The 22223-nt window shown below is 35.0% G+C and overlaps 1 long non-coding RNA gene across 1 annotated transcript; it reads right to left on the minus strand.

The window, feature by feature from the left end:
- Positions 1-4607: 4607 nt before the first annotated feature.
- Positions 4608-5133, minus strand: LOC141403563 (uncharacterized). Its single transcript, XR_012412842.1, has 2 exons — positions 5013-5133; positions 4608-4944 (listed from the first exon to the last, which is right to left on the minus strand). It is a non-coding gene; the product is annotated as an uncharacterized lncRNA (long non-coding RNA).
- Between the last annotated feature and the right edge of the window lie 17090 nt (positions 5134-22223).

Below are 22223 nucleotides of genomic sequence, written 5' to 3' on the forward strand. Positions count from 1 at the left end.
TGTATTTTCCTAACTTTGACCAAAATTTGTATTATCCTTGCCCCCTGACCATTTTATATATCTTCTGCTTCATTTGAGGACATCATGGATGTCGTGGTAACTTTGAGACATAGTCCTCAAAATAATCACAGCAAATACTTAAAAATGGGTTGCCACCACATTCTTAATAATTTCTCGCTGAACTGAACGGCGTCAATTTGAAGTAAGTTGGCCTTTGAAATTATTATTATTTTCTTCTGTAAATTAATAATAAATGTGTCCCCGTACTCCATAATTTGCAATAATTATTACAAATTTTTACTAAAATTTAGTTTTTACTTTTTTATTGTTGCAAGAAATTTTGATTCTTCAGATTTTAACGAAATTGTTGCAAAATATCTAACATTACATATGTTTAATTGTTAAACGAAACAAAGATAATTTGTATTGATAGGGGTTGGTGTAAGTCAAATTAAAAAAAGTAAGAACGTCGTTAAGTTCGTCTGGGCCGAAATCGTGATACCCTCCTACGAATACCCTACCACGAGTTGTATTGAAGTTTCCTTAAGTTCATGAAGAAGCTAAATAACAAATTTCAGCAATTTCGGTAAAAAATACCGAAATTCGGGAGTTACCGCTCTATGGGGCCTACATGACAAAATTCTGGGGGAAAGTTTAATACCCCAAATGAAGACTAAATACCAAATGTCAGCCATTTCGGTAGATTTTTGCGGCCACAACCTTCAAAATACTGGAAATTGGGAGGTACCGTTCTATGGGGACTATATGAAGGCGTGGTCCTATACGGACAAAATGCTTTTTTATACCCAACGTAGACTATGTACCGAATTTCAGCTATTTCGAAGAGATAATGAAGCTAAAACCTTCAAAATACAGAAAATGTGGTGTACCGTACTATGGGGGCTATATGAAGCAGTATCCATATACAGACAAATATATGGAAAAAAGTTTTGTTCCCCAAATGAAGACTAAACACCAATTTTCAGCCATTTCGGTGGAATATTGAGGCCACAACCTTTAAAATGCCGAAAATTGGGAGGTACCGTTCTGTGGAGGCTACACAAATGCGTGGGCCTATAACGACAAATTTAGGGGGGGAAGTTGAACATCACCAGCGAAGACCAAAAACCAAATTTTAGCCATTTCGGTGGATTATTGAGGTCAAAATCTTTAAAATACCGAAAATCGGGAGGTACCGTTCTATGGGACCTGTATGAAGGCATTGACCTACATATATCGGCAAAGTTAGAGGGGATAGTTGAATACCCTCAACAAAGACTAAATACTAAATTTCACTTAAATGAATTATTGTGGCCACAACCTTCAAAATACCGAAATTTTTGAGGTACCGACCTATGGGGGCTATATGAAGGCGTGGACCTATACCAACAAATTTCAGATTGAAAGTTGTATGCCCCAAGTGAAGGCTAAATAACAAATTCTAGCCATTTTGGTGAATTATGGCCGCAACCTTCCAAATACCGAAAATCGGGAGGTGTCGTTCTGTGGGGGATATATAAAGGCGTGAACCTATACCGACAAATTTCTGGAGGAAAGTTTTGTACGCCCAACGAAGTGTAAATACCAAATTTCAGCCATTTCGGTGAGGTAATAGCTAAAAATTGCGAGCTGTATCTTGATTTCAACAGACGGACGGACGGACATGGTTATATCGACTTAGAATTTTTACCCGATCAGGAATATATGTACTTTATGGGGTCTCCGATGATTATTTTGATGCGTTACAAGCGGAATGAAAAATTTAATTATACCCTCCTTTGTGGAGGGTATAAAAACTAGACGTACATAGTTGTATAACAAAAAAATTTAAAAATGATTACTTTTCCTGTATTTTTTTAGTGGAATAAATTTTTGTTGAATGGAGCGTAACTAAAAATGTAATGTCTAGACCAATTTTTTACGAATTAATTTGGAACTTATAGATTAGATGCAACTAGCCGCAACTCTTGCTGACAAATGGTCTGAAAAATAACTTAAATCCTCAAAATCCCCAAAATCTGGCGGTACAGTTATATGGGGACTATATCAAAACGTAGAATATGATCACACTTTTTGGCTGATAAGATGTATGTCCACATAGAACCTCCAATGTCAAAATTCAGCTTATTTGGTCTGAAAATGTGTATATGAGGGGAAATGCTAAAACGTATACTTATGTCCACAATATTTGGTGGAGAAAGAACACCAAATTACACCTAATTTGGGAGCTACACCAATATATTATCCGATGTTGTTCACATTTGTTCCATTATTTCCCACAAACACATACTGAGTTTGTCAACATATCTCAGTTCGGTGCTGCTAGACCAGTGATTTCGACAACTGTATGTCGTAAGCATCTCCAAACATGGACCAATATTTACAATTTTCCGTATAGGACTGACAACACGCAGTACCAAATTACAGCAATATCGCAATCGTGTTCTTTCGTACCGGATTGACCCGAAACCATAGTCTTTTTGTTCGATAATGGCACTGAAATCTCAAAAAATACCGAAAATCAGGAGGTACTATTCTATGTGGGCTATATGAAGATTTCTGGTGGAAAGTTTTTACCTCCAACGAAGAAACCCTTCAAAATACAGAAAATCGGAAGGTACAGATATTAGAACGGGGATCAGTATAGCCCATTTTCACCACAAAACATCCTAGAAGTTATAGAACTTCTATACCAAATTATAAAGCTCTATTCTAAATATTGCAGGCTTTATATTGATTTCAACAGACAGACGGAATGACGAGGCTATATCGACTTAGAATTTTATCGGGATCAAGAATATAGCTAATGCCAAAATTATAGCTAATTCGGTCTGAAAATTGAGCTAAAAAAACTTTCGGGCGTTCCGCTATATGGGAGCTATTCTAAAAAGTGGGCCTATGTTAATTGTAATGGAGAAGTTTCTTTACCACTAGCAAATTCTGTCAGAATATGTAGCGAAAACTTCAAAATACTTGTACATAGGTATTACATAGATGCAATACAAATCGTAGGCCTATATAGCAAATTTTCGAACTTGACCTGCCTGCAAACAAAAGAGGCATCTGCGCAAACTTTTAATCTTCTATAGAATCGAAGACCCATTAAAAAGACTTCTATAGAATATAAGGCACCATAAGATGTCTTCTGTAGAATAGAGGACGCCTTAAGTGGTCTTCTATAGAATAGAAATCACCTTAAGAAGTCTTCTATAGAATAGAAGACGCCTTAAGAGGTATTCCATAGAATATAAGACGCCTTAAGAGGTCTTTTATAGAATAGTAGACGCCTTAAGAGGTCTTCTATATACGCCTAAAGGGGTCTTTTACAGAATAGAAGATGCCTTAAGAGGTCTTCTACAGAATAGAAGATGCCATAAGAGGTCTTTTATGGAATAGAAGACTTATTAAGAGGTCTTCAATACAATAGAAGACGTCTTAGGAGGTCTTCTATACAATAGAAGACGCCCTAAGAAGCCTTCTATATAATAGAAGACGCCTTAAGAGGTCTTCTATAGAATAGAAGACGCCTTAAGGGGTCTTTTACAGAATAGAAGATGCCTTAAAAGGTCTTCTATAGAATAAAAGACACCTAAAGAGGTCTTTCACAGAATAGAAGAGATCTTCAATATAATAGAAGACGTCTTAGGAGGTCTTCTATAGAATAGAAGACGCCTTAAGAGGTCTTCCATACAATAGAAGACGTCTTGGGAGGTCTTCTATACAATAGAAGACGCCTTAAGAAGCCTTCTATAGAATAGAAGACGCCTTAAGAGGTCTTTTATAGAATAGAAGACATCTTAGGAGGTCTTCTATACAACAGAAAGGTCTTCTATAGAATAGAAAACGTCTTAAGAGGTCTTCAATACAATAGAAGACGTCTTAGGAGGTCTTCCATTCTTAGGATGTCTTCTATATAATAGAAGACGCCTTAAGAGGTCTTCCATACAATAGAAGGCGCCTTAAGAGGTCTTCTGTACAATAGAAGACGCCTTAAAAGGTCTTCTGTGCAATAGAAGACGCCTTAAGAGGTCTTCTGTGCAATAGAAGACGCCTTAAGAGATCTTCTATACAATAGAAGACGCATTAAGAAGTTTTCTATACAATAGAAGACGCATTAAGAGGTCTTCCATACAATAGAAGGCGCCTTAAGAGGTCTTCTGTACAATAGAAGACGCCTTATGAGGTTTTCTATACAATAGAAGACGCATTTAGAGGTTTTCTATACAATAGAAGACGCATTAAGAGGTCTTCTATATAATAGAAGACGCATTAAGAGGTCTTCTATAGAATAGAGGATCACTTAAGAGGTCTTCTATAGAAGACGACTTAAGAGGTCTTCTATAGAAGGCGCCTTAAGAGGTCTTCTATAGAAGGCGCCTTAAGAGATCTTCTATAGAATAGAAGGCGCCATAAGAGTTCTTCTATACAATAGAAAACGCCTTAAGAAGTCTTCTACAGAATAGAAAACGCCTTAAGAGGTCTTCTATAGAATAGAAGACGCCTAAAGAGGTCTTCTATAGAATAGACAGACTAAAAGACGTTTAATTGGCATCTTCTACAGATGCCAATCGACATAAGATTCTAATAATAAAGATCACAACACCAAATAGTTATATAAATTTATTTGAAGGGTCTGAGATGCTTCATACTTATGCCCATCGCCCGAATTCAAGTCCACCTCTTGGATCGGCTGAAATTATTGCCATAAAAAGTCCTTGGGGCCCAGGTCACATCAATACTTCCGGAAATATGGGTTTTGATCGTCAACAGCTCTCCAAAATATGTTTAGAATGAATGGCTAAGTCTCGTTTTCGGCAACCCTCGGATAGGTCAGCAAGATTTACCATAGGCATCTCAACAACAAGTCCATACTTCACTAGATATTAGAGCGTATTTCCTTAAGAGTTTCCTTTGTGATGTAATCCGTTGTATTGGTTTTCTTCGCTTTAAGAAAATAATGAAATAAGAATTATGTTAGATATATGCCAGTGCCAACCAATCATACACTTTACCTGTAGAAGATATGGATTCCCTTCAAAAATGCCTCAAAACAATTAATTGTAATCAAAAGAAATAAACTTATGCGCTTTTGTTTTGACACTTGAGAGAAATTCAGAGCCATTTACATTTGTTTATTTACGTCGTCACAAAAATGACACAATAAACAAGGTAGTTGCATCGGCAAATTGCAACAAAAATGTGCAAAAATTTTAAACAATATGAAAAAATGATTTGGCTTTTCAATACAAAGTTCATCCTAATAAAACAATTATTATTAGTTATGATCAAGGCATATTTATAGATAGTAGATGCATAAATTACAACAACTAACAAATTTACAAAAACAACATTGTTGTTATTGGAAATAAAATGTCAAGGAAAATATGGAATAATAGGATCGCTCTGAAAATTTTCTCAGGAAAACCACAAAAATATTTTCAAAATCCTATAAAATAAAACAAATTTAAATCAAAATGTAAATAAAAAGCATTCAGAGCTGTTTATAAAACGCATATATCCAGTTTACATTTACTCAATTTCAACTGTAAATTCCATTGCTCAAACGTCAAATGAAATCCAGTTGATTTCAGATGAGTTTTCACTTTACGTATACGCAAAGAAATTGACAGATGAAATCCGTAATTCGTAATTCAAACCAGCTATGAGGATGAAAAGAAGTATTTTATTTTTAAGTTTAACAGTCCATTCGTGAATATTCTGCAGAAATTCAATTCTCGCGGAATAGCTTTCTCTCGAGAAGACATTCCTCCAATCTAATGCTAAGTTTACGTTTACGAAATCCACTCGATTTCATCTGTCAATTCCATAGCTCAAACGTCAAATGAAGTCTTATCTGAAATCCATTGGATTTCATTTGACGTTTAACCTATGGATTTGACAGATGAAATCGAGTGGATTTCGTAAATGTTAATAGTGCGGTTACACTACAGTTTTTTGCCGGGTTAACCCACTTTATGAGGATTTATTGCTTAATCTGGTCAAATCTGACCAGATTTGCCATACAAAAATTAAATCCTCTCACGACTGGGTTTATTTAAAATCCGGCACAAATCCACCAAAAATACAGTGTTGTATTCGGTATTTGTGCAAAAAAAAATCCAACTCTACTCAAAAAGTACCATAAGTTGCAACTGTTTTTGCAACAGAATTTGTCGTGTTTTACACGTTTACGATTGGTCGCATGAGATTTTATGGAGTTAATAAATCTAAAGTTATTTGAAAATCATAAAATTACTTATTTTTTAAATTAGACACTTTTTTAACAATGAGTACGCTTGATACCATGATACAAACATGTATCCCTGTGTGTAAAATATACCAATATGAGCAAAGAGGGGACGATGTCTCATACGAAAAATTGTAAAAGTGTAAAACACGACTTTATTAGTTATTTTGTATGTATACGTAAACAAACATCAGCTGACAGTTTATATCCTCGAAAAGCTAAGTGTAACCAGCAAAGATTAACCCACTGGATCTATTAAACCCAGTGGGTTAACCTTCAATAGTGTAACCGGGGTATAATACCCCGTTTATATATAACCGGATTTAACAAACCGACTGGGTTTTAAATGTCAATTCCATTGCTTATATTTCAAACAAATCCTCTCAAAGAAGGTTAACCCTGCAAAAAGCTCTAATATAAACAGCATATAACTTAGCATAAAATGACATGCCTAAAATAATTATTGTATTTTACAGCACTGGAGTGCCTATTGTTAAGAAAATGTGAAGTGTTCGCATTTTTTGGACAAAGTAAACAAATTAAATGAAATAAACTACATCGTTATGTAGGTATAAAACGGCGTTTGCACGAGAGTTTTTTGCGCGTTAATCTTTTTTATGAGGATTTATTTCACGTTTATAGCTCATTTAGACTAATACCCCGTTTAGACTATGCTTGGTTTAGCAAATCCAGTGGATTGAAGTTGTCATTTTCATACAATATATGTCAAATAAATCGGGAAAATACACTTAATCATCGTGTAAGTGCATAGTCTAAACAAAGTTTTACCATAATCCTCAATCGGATTTAATAAATCCAATGCAAATCTCGTTGCATTTAGATATACCTTTGGAGGATTTAAATGGCAATCAGCTAATTTTAGTTAGTCATAGGACAATTACCAAGGTAGATGCATCAGACCATCTGATCGAAATGAAACGTCAAAAGATGTTGTTGTAATACTACATTTACAATATCGAGTAGATTTCAACTGTCAATTCCTTTATGTATACGTCAAAAATCGATTGGATTCCATTTGACGTTTAAGCAATGGAATTGACAGTTGAAATCGAGTGGATTTCGTAAATGTAAACCAAGCCTAAGTTAAATTCGCTTCAAAAAAGGTTAAATTTCAAATTTATTGTTTGGTATTGAAAATGTTAGCATATTATGCTGTCTATGCTAACTAATTACCAAACAAATAATTGGCCTGTTCCCGTACTTTATATAGTGGTAAAAGTCGTAAAAGTTGTAAAAGTCGTAAACGATTTTCATATAAATTTTGTGTACGGGAACGCAAAATGTGTAAAAGTGGTAAAAGTTGTAAAAACTTTTTAGTTCTGGAACAGAGCAAGACAAATTTATAGAAGGTATGTGCATGAATTACAACAACTAAAAAATTTACAAAAACAACATTGTTGTTATTGAAAATTAATTGTCAAAGAAAATATTGAATATTAGGGTCTCTCCAAAATTTTTTCAGGAAACACATAAATACATTTTGAAAATCCTCTAAAATAGAACAAATTTGAATCAAAATGTAAATATAACGCATTCAGAACTCTCGTATGCAATTTTTATTACACGTTTACGATGAAAATAAGTATTTTATGTTAGCAAATTTCGAAGTTTCAAATTTCATGAATAGACCCTATTACATTTTGAAATCTAAATTTACAAAAAAGTAAGAATACAGCTGGTTGTCACTTCTACCTTTAGTAAATATGCCTTGGAACAGAGCTAATTATTTTATCGTTTAGAGATCGTAAATATTATGCTATGTTTACATTTACGAAATCCACTCGATTTCATCTGTCAAATCCATAGGTTAAACGTCAAATGAAATCCAATGGATTTCAAATGAGATTTCATTTGACGTTTGAGCTATGGAATTGACAGATGAAATCGAGTGGATTTCGTAAATGTAAACTTAGCATTGTACTACGTTTAGACTTATAAATCCACTCGATTTCAAATGTCAATTTCATAGTGTACAGGTCAAATAAATCACAATTTTAAATCCACTCGATTTCTTTGACATATACGATATGGAATTGACATTTTATATCGAATGGATTTCGTAAGTCTAAACGTACTATTAGTCTTGGTTGATTAAAACTAGCTTTGTATATCAAAGTAAATTTAATTTTTCCTCCTTGTTTACAAATTTTGAAATGTTAAATTATTTTTATTATAGCAATTCTCCTATGCATCTACCTAGTTTCTAGTACCAGCTTGCAACTTTTTGTATTTTCTAGCAACATGTTGTAAAAAACAGAGTTGTATACGAGGATTTATGCCGAGTTTAAAACAAATCCACTCAACACGAGGATTTATTATTGTTTGGTAAATCTGGTGGATTAGGGCCGGATTTAGCAAATAAAACTTGATAATGAGCTAAATCCGGCTAATGAAGTCTAAAACGCCTGTAAGACTATGTTTACATTTACGAAATCCACTCGATTTCATCTGTCAGTTCCTTTGTGTATACGTCAAATGAAAACTCATCTGAAGTCGATTGGATTTCATTTGACGTTTGAGCAATGGAATTGACAGTTGAAATCGAGTGGATTTATAAGTCTAAACGTACTATTATGCTTGATTTAGCAAATCCAGTGTGAAATAAAACCAGATAATTGCTAAATCCAGCGTAGTCTAAGTCCCAATTTACATTAGGCGAGTTTACTTGCGGCAATTGTCAGTTTGTGGGTGAGAGAGGGTGTTGAGAGGCAAAGGGTTACCATGTACCTCACCTCTCTCTCCATCAAACTGACAATTGCCGCAAGTAAACTCGCCTAATGTAAATTGGGACTAACTGGACTTTTATAGGCTGTTTATATTATAGCTTTTTGCACGGTTAACCTTCTTTATGAGGATTTATTTGAAATATAAGCGATGGAATTGACATCTAAATGGTCTATTACGCTATGAAATTGACATTTGAAACCCAAACTCACTGGGTTAACCCGGTTAAATACAAACGGGGTATAATACTCCGGTTACACTATTGAAGGTTAATCTTTGCTGGTTACACTTAGCTTTTCCAGAATATAAACTGTCAGCTGATGTTTGTTTATGAGTACATAAAAAATAACACATAAAAAAAAAAAAAAAAAAAATACTTTCCAAAAATTAAAATGGTAATGGTACAACACGTATTTAAACAGTATTGTGATTGATTGGAAAACAAAAATATGTGATTAAATGCATAAATAGCGAGCAAAGAAAACATTTACGGAAAATGTAATAAAGTCGCGTTTTACACTTTTACGATTTCTCGTATGAGATATCGTCCACTCTTTCCTCATATTAGTATATTTTACACACGTACAAATTTTTCAATAAAGAAAATTGTATTTTTTGTATATTTTTATAATACAAGCAGCTATGTTTTGTTCTTTCATATTTCTGTGAAGTACTAGTGTAAAATGTGAACAAAGGCATAGAGATTTCCGTCATATTTATTCCCAAAATAGTGTTGACAAATTACCGATAATATCGATAGCAATCTATATTTTTAAACATGATATCGAAAATATCATTGTCAGTTTTAAATGACAGCTTTGTTGTTGCTTGCTAGTGTGACCGTTCATTTTTGTCACTCATCATGTAACCACAAAATATTTTGTGGTTGCTGGACGGTTGGACAATTTTCGATAATTGCAAAAAAGCATCATTCAAAACTGACAATGTGTACTGTACTTAATGTTGAGAATATCGATGATTTACCAGCTCTAATATGTGCAGCTGATCGAACATAAGCTGTGTTCCTTGACATGGTCTCGGGCCACACTATAGTAATTTCACTGAAATTTTGACACGAAATTATGAGTCTCTAGATCGAGTTCCATAGTGGAGTAAAATCATAAAAATACAGTAGTGAGGAATTCGAGCTAAGAACGCATAATTTCATAAATTTTTTTAATGAAATTCACACTAGTGTGGACTGGGACTTATAGGCCGGATTTAGCGCATTTGCAGGTTTTATTTGCTAAATCCGCCCAAAATCTACCAGTAGTGCGATTCTGTAACTCTCTACCGATGGAATTAACGACAAATGTCGATATTTGTCGGTAATAGCTATTCTGTACACACATTTTACCGATTTTTATGTCGGTAATTATCGAAAATCATCGGTCAGTTACCGACGAAAAAAAAGGAATCGCACATACACACATATACAATAACACAAACACACGCACACAATAGCCCTGTTCCTTTACGTGCAAGAATCTTCAAGTTTTGCAACTTTTTACTCGAAAAGCATTCCTTTACTTCAGACACCATACAATTCATATGGAAGTAGATTACAACTTTTGCTACTTTAGCCAGTTTTACCATTTTCAAAAGTAAAGGAACAGACCAAATATATTCATTCAGAAAAATAGTAACTTCAACACAAATGTGTATCAAATAACTTAAATTAATTCCAAATACATAATTATTGCAAGTTGTTTAACTATTTATTTTCGCTTTTGTCATCGTTTGAGTAATTTTGTTTTTCTACAACACACACAAACAATGAACCGGAATGTTGTATCCGAAAATTGTTCTCATCCTATTGTTGATCGCTACCAAGAGTTGAAAGTGGCTGAGTTTACAATCTAACATTATTTTGTAAAATATGTTCAGTTTTTAATACATTTTCAACTGCAAGTAGAGCCTTTTGTTCTAAAACCCCACTAATGCTTGGGTTACATTTACGAAATCCACTCGATTTCATCTGTCAATTCCTTTGTGTATACGTCAAATGAAAACTCATCTGAAATCGATTGGATTTCGTTTGACGTTTAAGCAATGGAATTGACAGTTGAAATCGAGTGGATTTCGTAAATGTAAACATAGTATAAAAGAGCTTGTTTTAAATGTTTTGTACTAAATTGTGTAAATAGGTATGTACGATAACCCAAAAGTTTTTACAAATTTGCACAAACTTTTACAAAATGCTGTTCGATAACAAACTTGTAAAGTAAAAGAGAGCGAATTTGGAGACAATTGTGAGAGAATTTTGGAGAGTTCTATTTACAAGTTTTTGCAAGGAAAATGTTTCTTGTAAGAATTTGCAAGTTTGATCAGCTGATTTAAATTCGAATGTTTTGTGGCGGACTGACTTCTTGGCAAAAACATAAACCAACGTTTGTTTATAAAATAAATAGAAATAAAAAAGGGAAAAAATTAATAAATTATGGAAAACGATAGCGTAAGTACACACTTATTTTGTAGTTTGTGGTGACTATTTTTTTATTTTAAAGGTATTAAATCCCAGCAAAAAGCGGTGCATTAATGGAGTAGGAGATACACAATCTAGACGGCCAGGTATTCCCAACGATATCAATAAATATATATGCCAAATATCGCACTGCGTTCCATTTTCCTCTTATTGCTCATATTTTTCTAATTTTAAATGAAAAATAAAAAATTGGTAAACACCTTCAATTGTTTAATTCAATCTTTTCCGCCAACTTCTTCTTCTTGTTTATTAAATCATCTGACTTCTTCAAAGTATTTGCAAATTGCTGTTCGATAACAATCTGCAAATTTTTAGTTTCGAGAGAGTAAAATTAGTGGAGAGAGGTTACTGAGAACTTGCTGAGTACTTGCAGGTACTTTTCACTTGCGAAGTTATCGTACAGACCTAATTGTTCTCATCCTATTGTTGATCGCTACCAATAGTTGAAAGTGGCTGAGTTTACAAACTAATAGTACGTTTATATATAACCGGATTTAATAAACCCACTGGGTTTTAAATGTCAATTCCATTACATATACGTCAAACAAATCCTGATAATGAAGGTTAACCTCCCAAAAAGCTCTAATATAAACAGCATATAAATTTCTTTTATCACTAGGTCTGTTCGTTTACTCAATAATTTGTACAAATTTGTACAAGTCCCGTTACCTCTTGTAATCGACTAACCCTGCGTTTACAAAAGACAGGACAGTTGACTTCGTGTATTGATTGTCAAAAACCAAAAACTTGCCTCCGTGACGTAGGCGTACAGACAACTGCAAAAACTGTTGTAAAATTATGAATGAAAACTATAGATTTCTTTTTGCTTTCCGTTCACATATTTTGTTTTGTACATATTCTTTTATTTTCAACACATTTAAATTATCACCTCACTTCTTTTTCACAAAAATGTCAAAACTTTGTTAACCTTATGCTTGGTTTACATTTACGAAATCCACTCGATTTCAACTGTCAATTCCTTTGCGTATACGTCAAATGAAAACTCACCTGAAATCCATTGGATTTCATTTGACGTTTGAGCTATGGAATTGACAGTTGAAATCGAGTGGATTTCGTAAATGTAACCAAGCATTACTTGATTATTGTGATATGTTTGAAATCATCAAAAAATAAATGTAAACAGCGAGGTGTATTTCAAGATTTCGCGAAATCCAGAGGATTTTGAAGCGTGAGTATAGGTAACTTGTTTCGAAAACTAAAGTTTGGACGTGTTTCATTCGCACACCTTTTCGTTTCGACATACAGAAACATTCAGTAATGGGTACTTTACACGATATGTTTTTTACATATGAGTTGTCACTTCTCCCATACAAAATGTATATGCAAAGTGACAACTCATATGTAAAAGACATATCGTGTAAAGTACCCATAAATAACATCTTCCAAATGTATTTTATAGCACAGCTTTTTGTCGGGTTATAGTAAGTTTACATATAACCAGATTTAACAAACCCACTGGGTTTTAAATGTTAATTCTATTGCTTATATGTCAAGCAAATCCTCATACTAAAGGCTAACCCGGCAAAAAGCTCTAGTGTGTACGGCGTTTTAACCCACTTCATGAGGATTTATTGCTTAATCTAGTCAAATCTGACCAGATTTGCCCTACAAAAATTAAATCCTCTCACGGCTGTATTCGATGTATGTGCAAAAAAATTCAACTATGCTCAAAAAGTACGAAAAGTTGCAACTGTTTTTACAACAAATTTTGTCGTGTTTTACTCTGTTCGTACCCCTTTAGTTCGATTTTCAAAAATATCAGCCTATATCACTCTTACACATTAACAGCGAGACCAACGTTGCACACCAATACTCATACCTTAATTCTAAAAAAATACAGATTCCAGCACTATACCTTCACCCTACAACAAATTGAGTACCATTAGGCACTTTTCGTATACTTATGGTACGTATTTCGACGACATATCTCAACCCTACACTGACATGAATACAAAATAATAACAGTAATCGTAATTCGAAATCTCAAGATTCCAGCTATATCCATTCGTGCAATTCCAAACTCAGTACCATTTCCTATTCTTCGTACCCAAAAGTAAGATTTTCGAAAACTGCCTCAGTCCTTTAATTTTACAGTAATCTTAATTCCGAATTTTAGGACTCCAGCTCTATCCGTTAAACCAAATCCAAATTGTACCAAATTTAGAACATATTAGAACTTTAGTACACATAAGTACGAATTTTCCTTCTTCAAACCAACAGGCCTACAATAATCATAATTTCAAATTGCAGGATTCCTGCTCCATCCGTTCACCCCAAATCCATATTGTACCATATTTAGTACCATTTAGTACTTATCTTACCCATAAGTACGAATTTCCAAAACTTCCTCAATCCTACACTCCAACAGTAATCTTATAGCACGGTTACACTACAGCTTTTTGCCGGGTTAACCCACTTCATGAGGATTTATTGCATAATCTGGTCAAATCTGACCAGATTTGCCATACAAAAATTAAATCCTCTCACGACTGGGTTTATTTTAAATCCGACACAAATCCACCAAAAATACAGTGTTGTATTCTGTATTTGTGCAAAAAAAATCCAACTCTACTCAAAAAGTACTGTTTTTGCAAGAGAGTTAGTCGTGTTTTACACGTTTACGATTGGTCACATGAGATTTTATGGAGTTAATAAATCTAAAGTTATTTGAAGATCATAAAATTATTTATTTTTTACATTAGACACTTTTTTAACAAAAAGTACGCTTGATACCATGATACAAAACTGTATCCCTGTGTGTAAAATATACCAATATGAGCAAAGAGGGGACGATATCACATACGAGAAATTGTAAAAGTGTAAAACATGACTTTATTAGTTATTTTGTATGTATACGTAAACAAACATCAGCTGACAGTTTATATCCTCGAAAAGCAAAGTGTAACCAGCAAAGATTAACCCACTGGATCTATTAAACCCAGTGGGTTAACCTTCAATAGTGTAACCGGGGTATTATTTCCAAATCTATCCGTTTACTAAAATCCAAATTGTTCCGAAGTATGCATTGCCACCACTCCCTCAGTCATACACTTCAACGGTAAACTTAATTCCGACTTTCAGGAGTCCAGCTCTATCTTTTAACTCAAATCCAAGTTGCACCAAATTTAGTACTGTTCATACCATAAGTACGAATTTCCAAAACGCCCACAATCCCACACTCCAACAGTAGCCTTAATTCAAAACTTCAGGATTCCAGCTCTATTCGTTCACCCATATCCAATTTGTAATAAATTTATTACCACTTAGTGCTTTCCGTATCAATAAGTACGAATTTCCCACACCACCTCAATCCTACACTTCAAAAGTAATCCTAATTCCAAATTTCAGGATTCCAGCTATATCCGTTCACCCAAATCCAAATTGTACCAAATTTAGTACCATTTAGTACTTCTCCTATCCATAAGTACAAATTTCTAAAACTTCCTCAATCCTGCAGTAGAACAGTAATCTTATTTCCAAATTTCAAGTTTCCAGCTCTATTCATTCACTCAAATCCAAATTGTACCAAATTTAGAACCATTTAGTACTTCTCGTACACATAAGTACAAACATCCATATTTAGTACCCTGTAGTATTTTTCGTACCTTTCTAGGACGGCTTTCCAAAAACCCCTTTACACAAAAACAAATTGTAGCAAATTCTGAAACATTTAGTACTTTTCATTTACAAAGTCATCTATCTGCATATGCTAACTCCACACACAAACAGTGACTCTACACCCGATACCAAATTTAGAACGATTTAGTACTTTTCGTATATGTATGGTATGCACGTACTTCTTAAACCACCTCCATATACGCTACACAGCAACACTCACCCTGATAACCACTTATATCAATTCTACACTAACATTCACAGTTTATACAGTTGGCCATTCAGCCCAAACTAGTTAGCCCTGACTATTTAGTTTGCTGTCAAATACATAAAATACAAAGGAAATCAAATCACAATAATGAACAATCTATTATGTTTGTTGTCAAATGTTGTTAACAGAACTCTGAATGGCCAACTGTATAAACTGTGCTAACATTAATAGTCAGGGCTAACTAGTTTGGGCTGAATGGCCAACTGTATAAACTGTGATTAATACCAAATAATAACAGTAATATTAAGTCAAAATTCGTCCAATAACAAATTGTACCAAACTAAGTACCGTTAAGTCCTCTTCGTACGATTTTCCAAAACTACCTCAATCCTTCACTCCAACAGTAACCTTAACTCCAAATAACAGGATTCCAGCGCTATTCGTGCACTCAAATCAAAATTGTACTATTTAGTACCAGTTGGTACAATTTGTGCCAATATGTACAAATTTCAAAAACTACCTACATGTCTCAATCCTACACTCCAACAGTAGTTTTACCAAATCCAAGGGTTCCAGCTCTATCCGTCCACCAAAATCCAAATTGTTCCAAATGTAGTACCACTTAATACTTTTCGTACCCATAATTATGAATTTCCAAAACTTCTTCAGTCCTAAAATCCAACAGTAATCCTAATTTCATATTTCAGACCTCAAGCGCTATCCGTTTACTATAAGTACGAATTTCCAAAACTACCTTTATCCTACACTCCAACTGATTTCCAATTCCAAATTTAAGGATTCCAGGTCTATTCGTTCACTCAAATCCAAATTGTACCAAATTTATTACCATTTAGTACTTTTCGTACGCTCATGGTTTTCAAAAAACCCTTTGGAACATTTTTTTTACTCTTCATCAGTGACCTTCAGTCCAAATTTGAGAAATCAAGCTCTATTCCGTTTGAACTGTATCAAAACATTCCGTGACAGAACTAGTCCACATTGCACTACTTCCAATTTATTTTGCTGGGTATGTAAACGTAGGTTGTCATAAAAATTATTATGCAAAATACTTATTTTTTTTAATTGCTATAAATCTATAAAATTGTTTATATTAATAACCCAGTTTGTTGTGTTGGCATACACCATATACACAATTCGAACGCAGGCAAAAAATAAAACAAGCGACAAAGAGTTCTTCATGTGTCAAAACAATGGCGCTAAAGTTTTTTTTTTGTGGAATAAACAAATTTTGTAAAATGTTCTTGTTTTACACGAATATAGATCGATTTTCTCGCCTTTGCGAAAGTGTAGAGCGCTGATTTTTTAATGAGGAATTCTTTACTATATATGCAACGCGTCTACGAAAAAATAGGTCTGTATCTCATGTGGGGACTATGAATGCCTAAATTATTACGAATATAGACGCCGAACAAAATTTAGTTACAATAACTAAAACCTAGGACAACAAAACAAATACTTGGATATTTGTTTACGAGGAGCCTTTCAACACAATTTTCTCCATTCTATAAGGTAAGAGGATAATTTTCGTTTAGGATGACTAGTCCAATGTTTCACGAAATGTAAAATGTTTCCTTTACCTAGGAGGACAAACATATGAAGAAGACACCGAATATATCGGACCAGTCATGGGGAACCAGAGAGCCTGCTTTTAGAAATGGGAGCTAACTTTCATCCGTGGACAAGGACAATAAAAAAGGATTTCTGTTCCTGATCCATTTATATTTTAACATATGTACATATGTATTTTCGTCAATAAATAAAAATCATGAAATCGTAGGGTATCTTCTATAGAATAGAAGATCCCGTAGTGTATCTACTATAGAATAGAAGATGCCGTAGGGTATCTTCTATAGAATAGAAGATGCCGTAGGGTATCTTCTATAGAATAGAAGATGCCGTAGGGTATCTTCTATAGAATAGAAGATGCCGTAGGGTATCTTCTATAGAATAGAAGATGCCGTAGGGTATCTTCTATAGAATAGAAGATGCCGTAGGGTATCTTCTATAGAATAGAAGATGCCGTAGGGTATCTTCTATAGAATAGAAGATGCCGTAGGGTATCTTCTATAGAATAGAAGATGCCGTAGGGTATCTTCTATAGAATAGAAGATGCCGTAGGGTATCTTCTATAGAATAGAAGATGCCGTAGGGTATCTTCTATAGAATAGAAGATGCCGTAGGGTATCTTCTATAGAATAGAAGATGTCGTATAAAATAGAAGATGCCGTAGGGTATCTTCTATAAAATAGAAGATGCCGTAGGGTATCTTCTATAGAATAGAAGATGCCGTAGGGTATCTTCTATAGAATAGAGGATGCCGTAGGGTATCTTCTATAGAATAGAGGATGCCGTAGGGTATCTTCTATAGAATAGAGGATGCCGTAGGGTATCTTCTATAAAATAGAGGATACCGTAGGGTATCTTCTATAGAATAGAGGATGCCGTAGGGTATCTTCTATAGAATAGAGAATGCCGTAGGGTATCTTCTATAGAATAGAAGATGCCGTAGGGTATCTTCTATAGAATAGAAGATGCCGTAGGGTATCTTCTATAGAATAGAAGTGGCCGTAGGGTATCTTCTATAGAATAGAAGATGCCGTAGGGTATCTTCTATAGAATAGAAGATGCCGTAGGGTATCTTCTATAGAATAGAAGATGCCGTAGGGTATCTTCTATAGAATAGAGGATGCCGTAGGGTATCTTCTATAGAATAGAGGATGCCGTAGGGTATCTTCTATAAAATAGAGGATACCGTAGGGTATCTTCTATAAAATAGAGGATACCGTAGGGTATCTTCTATAGAATAGAAGATGCCGTAGGGTATCTTCTATAGAATAGAAGTGGCCGTAGGGTATCTTCTATAGAATAGAAGATGCCGTAGGGTATCTTCTATAGAATAGACGATACCGTAGGGTATCTTCTATAGAATAGAAGATGCCGTAGGGTATCTTCTATAGAATAGAAGATGCCGTAGGGTATCTTCTATAGAATAGAAGATGCCGTAGGGTATCTTCTATAGAATAGAAGATGCCGTAGGGTATCTTCTATAGAATAGAAGATGCCGTAGGGTATCTTCTATAGAATAGAAGATGCCGTATGGTATCTTCTATAGAATAGAGGATGCCGTAGGGTATCTTCTATAAAATAGAGGATACCGTAGGGTATCTTCTATAGAATAGAGGATGTCGTAGGGTATCTTCTATAGAATAGAAGTGGCCGTAGGGTATCTTCTATAGAATAGAAGATGCCGTAGGGTATCTTCTATAGAATAGACGATACCGTAGGGTATCTTCTATAGAATAGAGGATGCCGTAGGGTATCTTCTATAGAAAAGAAGATGCCGTAGGGTATCTTCTATAGAATAGAAGATGCCGTAGGGTATCTTCTATAGAATAGAAGATGCCGTAGGGTATCTTCTATAGAATAGAAGATGCCGTAGGGTATCTTCTATAGAATAGAAGATGCCGTAGGGTATCTTCTATAGAATAGAAGATGCCGTAGGGTATCTTCTATAGAATAGAAGATGCCGTAGGGTATCTTCTATAGAATAGAAGATGCCGTAGGGTATCTTCTATAGAATAGAAGATGCCGTAGGGTATCTTCTATAGAATAGAAGATGCCGTAGGGTATCTTCTATAGAATAGAAGATGCCGTAGGGTATCTTCTATAGAATAGAAGATGCCGTAGGGTATCTTCTATAGAATAGAAGATGCCGTAGGGTATCTTCTATAGAATAGAAGATGCCGTAGGGTATCTTCTATAGAATAGAAGATGCCGTAGCGTATCTTCTATAGAATAGAAGATGCCGTAGGGTATCTTCTATAGAATAGAAGATGCCGTAGGGTATCTTCTATAGAATAGAGGATGCCGTAGGGTATCTTCTATAAAATAGAGGATACCGTAGGGTATCTTCTATAGAATAGAGGATGTCGTAGGGTATCTTCTATAGAATAGAAGTGGCCGTAGGGTATCATCTATAGAATAGAAGATGCCGTAGGGTATCTTCTATAGAATAGAAGATGCCGTAGGGTATCTTCTATAGAATAGACGATACCGTAGGGTATCTTCTATAGAATAGAGGATGCCGTAGGGTATCTTCTATAGAATAGAAGATGCCGTAGGGTATCTTCTATAGAATAGAAGATGCCGTAGGGTATCTTCTATAGAATAGAAGATGCCGTAGGGTATCTTCTATAGAATAGAAGATGCCGTAGGGTATCTTCTATAGAATAGAAGATGCCGTAGGGTATCTTCTATAGAATAGAAGATGCCGTAGGGTATCTTCTATAGAATAGAAGATGCCGTAGGGTATCTTCTATAGAATAGAAGATGCCGTAGGGTATCTTCTATAGAATAGAAGATGCCGTATGGTATCTTCTATAGAATAGACGATGCCGTAGGGTATCTTCTATGGAATAGAAGATGCCGTATGGTATCTTCTATAGAATAGACGATGCCGTAGGGTATCTTCTATAGAATAGACGATGCCGTAGGGTATCTTCTATGGAATAGAAGATGCCGTATGGTATCTTCTATAGAATAGACGATGCCGTAGGGTATCTTCTATGGAATAGAAGATGCCGTATGGTATCTTCTATGGAATAGAAGATGCCGTATGGTATCTTCTATAGAATAGACGATGCCGGAGGGTATCTTCTATGGAATAGAAGATGCCGTATGGTATCTTCTATAGAATAGACGATGCCGTAGGGTATCTTCTATGGAATAGAAGATGCCGTATGGTATCTTCTATAGAATAGACGATGCCGTAGGGTATCTTCTATGGAATAGAAGATGCCGTATGGTATCTTCTATAGAATAGACGATGCCGTAGGGTATCTTCTATGGAATAGAAGATGCCGTATGGTATCTTCTATAGAATAGACGATGCCGTAGGGTATCTTCTATGGAATAGAAGATGCCGTAGGGTATCTTCTATAGAATAGAAGATGCCGTAGGGTATCTTCTATAGAATGGAAGATGCCGTAGGGTACCTTCTATAGAATAGAAGATGCCGTAGGGTATCTTCTATAGAATGGAAGATGCCGTAGGGTATCTTCTATAGAATGGAAGATGCCGTAGGGTATCTTCTATAGAATGGAAGATGCCGTAGGGTATCTTCTATAGAATGGAAGATGCCGTAGGGTACCTTCTATAGAATAGAAGATGCCGTAGGGTACCTTCTATAGAATAGAAGATGCCGTAGGGTACCTTCTATAGAATAGAAGATGCCGTAGGGTATCTTCTATAGAATGGAAGATGCCGTAGGGTACCTTCTATAGAATAGAAGATGCCGTAGGGTATCTTCTATAGAATAGAAGATGCCGTAGGGTATCTTCTATAGAATAGAAGATGCCGTAGGGTATCTTCTATAGAATAGAAGATGCCGTAGGGTATCTTCTATAGAATAGAAGATGCCGTAGGGTATCTTCTATAGAATAGAAGATGCCGTAGGGTATCTTCTATAGAATAGAAGATGTCGTAGGGTATCTTCTATAGAATAGAAGATGCCGTAGGGTATCTTCTATAGAATAGAAGATGCCGTAGGGTATCTTCTATAGAATAGAAGATGCCGTAGGGTATCTTCTATAGAATAGAAGATGCCGTAGGGTATCTTCTATAGAATAGAAGATGCCGTAGGGTATCTTCTATAGAATAGAAGATGCCGTAGGGTATCTTCTATAGAATAGAAGATGCCGTAGGGTATCTTCTATAGAATAGAAGATGCCGTAGGGTATCTTCTATAGAATAGAAGATGCCGTAGGGTATCTTCTATAGAATAGAAGATGCCGTAGGGTATCTTCTATAGAATAGAAGATGCCGTAGGGTATCTTCTATAGAATAGAAGATGCCGTAGGGTATCTTTTTAAGGCGTCTTCTATTGTATAGAAGACTTCCTAAGGCGTCTTCTATTCTATAGAATACCTCTTAAGTCGTCTTTTATTCTATAGAACACCTCTTAAGATGTCTTCTATTCTATAGAAGACCTCTTAAGGCGTCTTCTATTGTATGGAAGACCTCTTAAGCTGTCTTCTATTGTATGGAAGACCTCTTAAGGTGTCTTCTATTCTATAGAAGACCTCTTAAGGCGTTTTATATTGTACAGAAGACCTCTTAAGGTGTCCTCTATTGTATAGAAGACCTCTTAAGGCGTCTTCTATTCTATAGAAGACCTCTTAAGGCGTCTTCTATTCTATAGAAGACCTCGTAAGGCGTCTTCTATTCTATAGAAGACCTTTAAGGCGTCTTCTATTCTATAGAAGACCTCTTAAGGCGTCTTCTATTCTATAGAAGACCTCTTAAGGTGTCTTCTATTGTATAGAAGACCTCTTAAGGGTCTTCTATTCTATAGAAGGCCGCTTAAGGCGTCTTATATTCTATAGAAGACCTATTAAGGCGTCTTCTATTGTACAGAAGACTTATTAAGGCGTCTTCTATTGTACAGAAGACCTCTTAAGTCGCGTTCTATTGAATAGAAGACCTCTTAAGAGGTACTCTATATAATAGAAGACGCCTTAAGGGGTCTTCTATAGAACGGTACACGCCTTATGAAGTCGTCTACATAATAATAGACTTATATTATGTAGACGACTTCATAAGGCGTGTACCGTTCTATAGAAGACCCCTTAAGGCGTCTTCTATTATATAGAATACGTCTTAAGGCGTCTTCTATTCTTTAGAAGACCTCTTAATGTGTCTTTTATTCTATAGAAGACCTCTTAAGGCGTCTTCTATTCTATAGAATACCTCTTAAGGCGTCTTCTATTCTATAGAAGACCTCTTAAGGCGTCTTCTATTCTATAGAAGACCTCTTAACTCGTCTTCTATTCTATAGAAGACCTCTTAAGTCGCCTTCTATTGTATAGAATACCTCTTAA

The sequence above is a fragment of the Musca autumnalis genome, unplaced genomic scaffold (assembly GCF_047663935.1).
Source record: "Musca autumnalis isolate F117 unplaced genomic scaffold, ASM4766393v1 scaffold_4, whole genome shotgun sequence".
Classification (NCBI taxonomy): Eukaryota; Metazoa; Arthropoda; class Insecta; order Diptera; family Muscidae; genus Musca; species Musca autumnalis.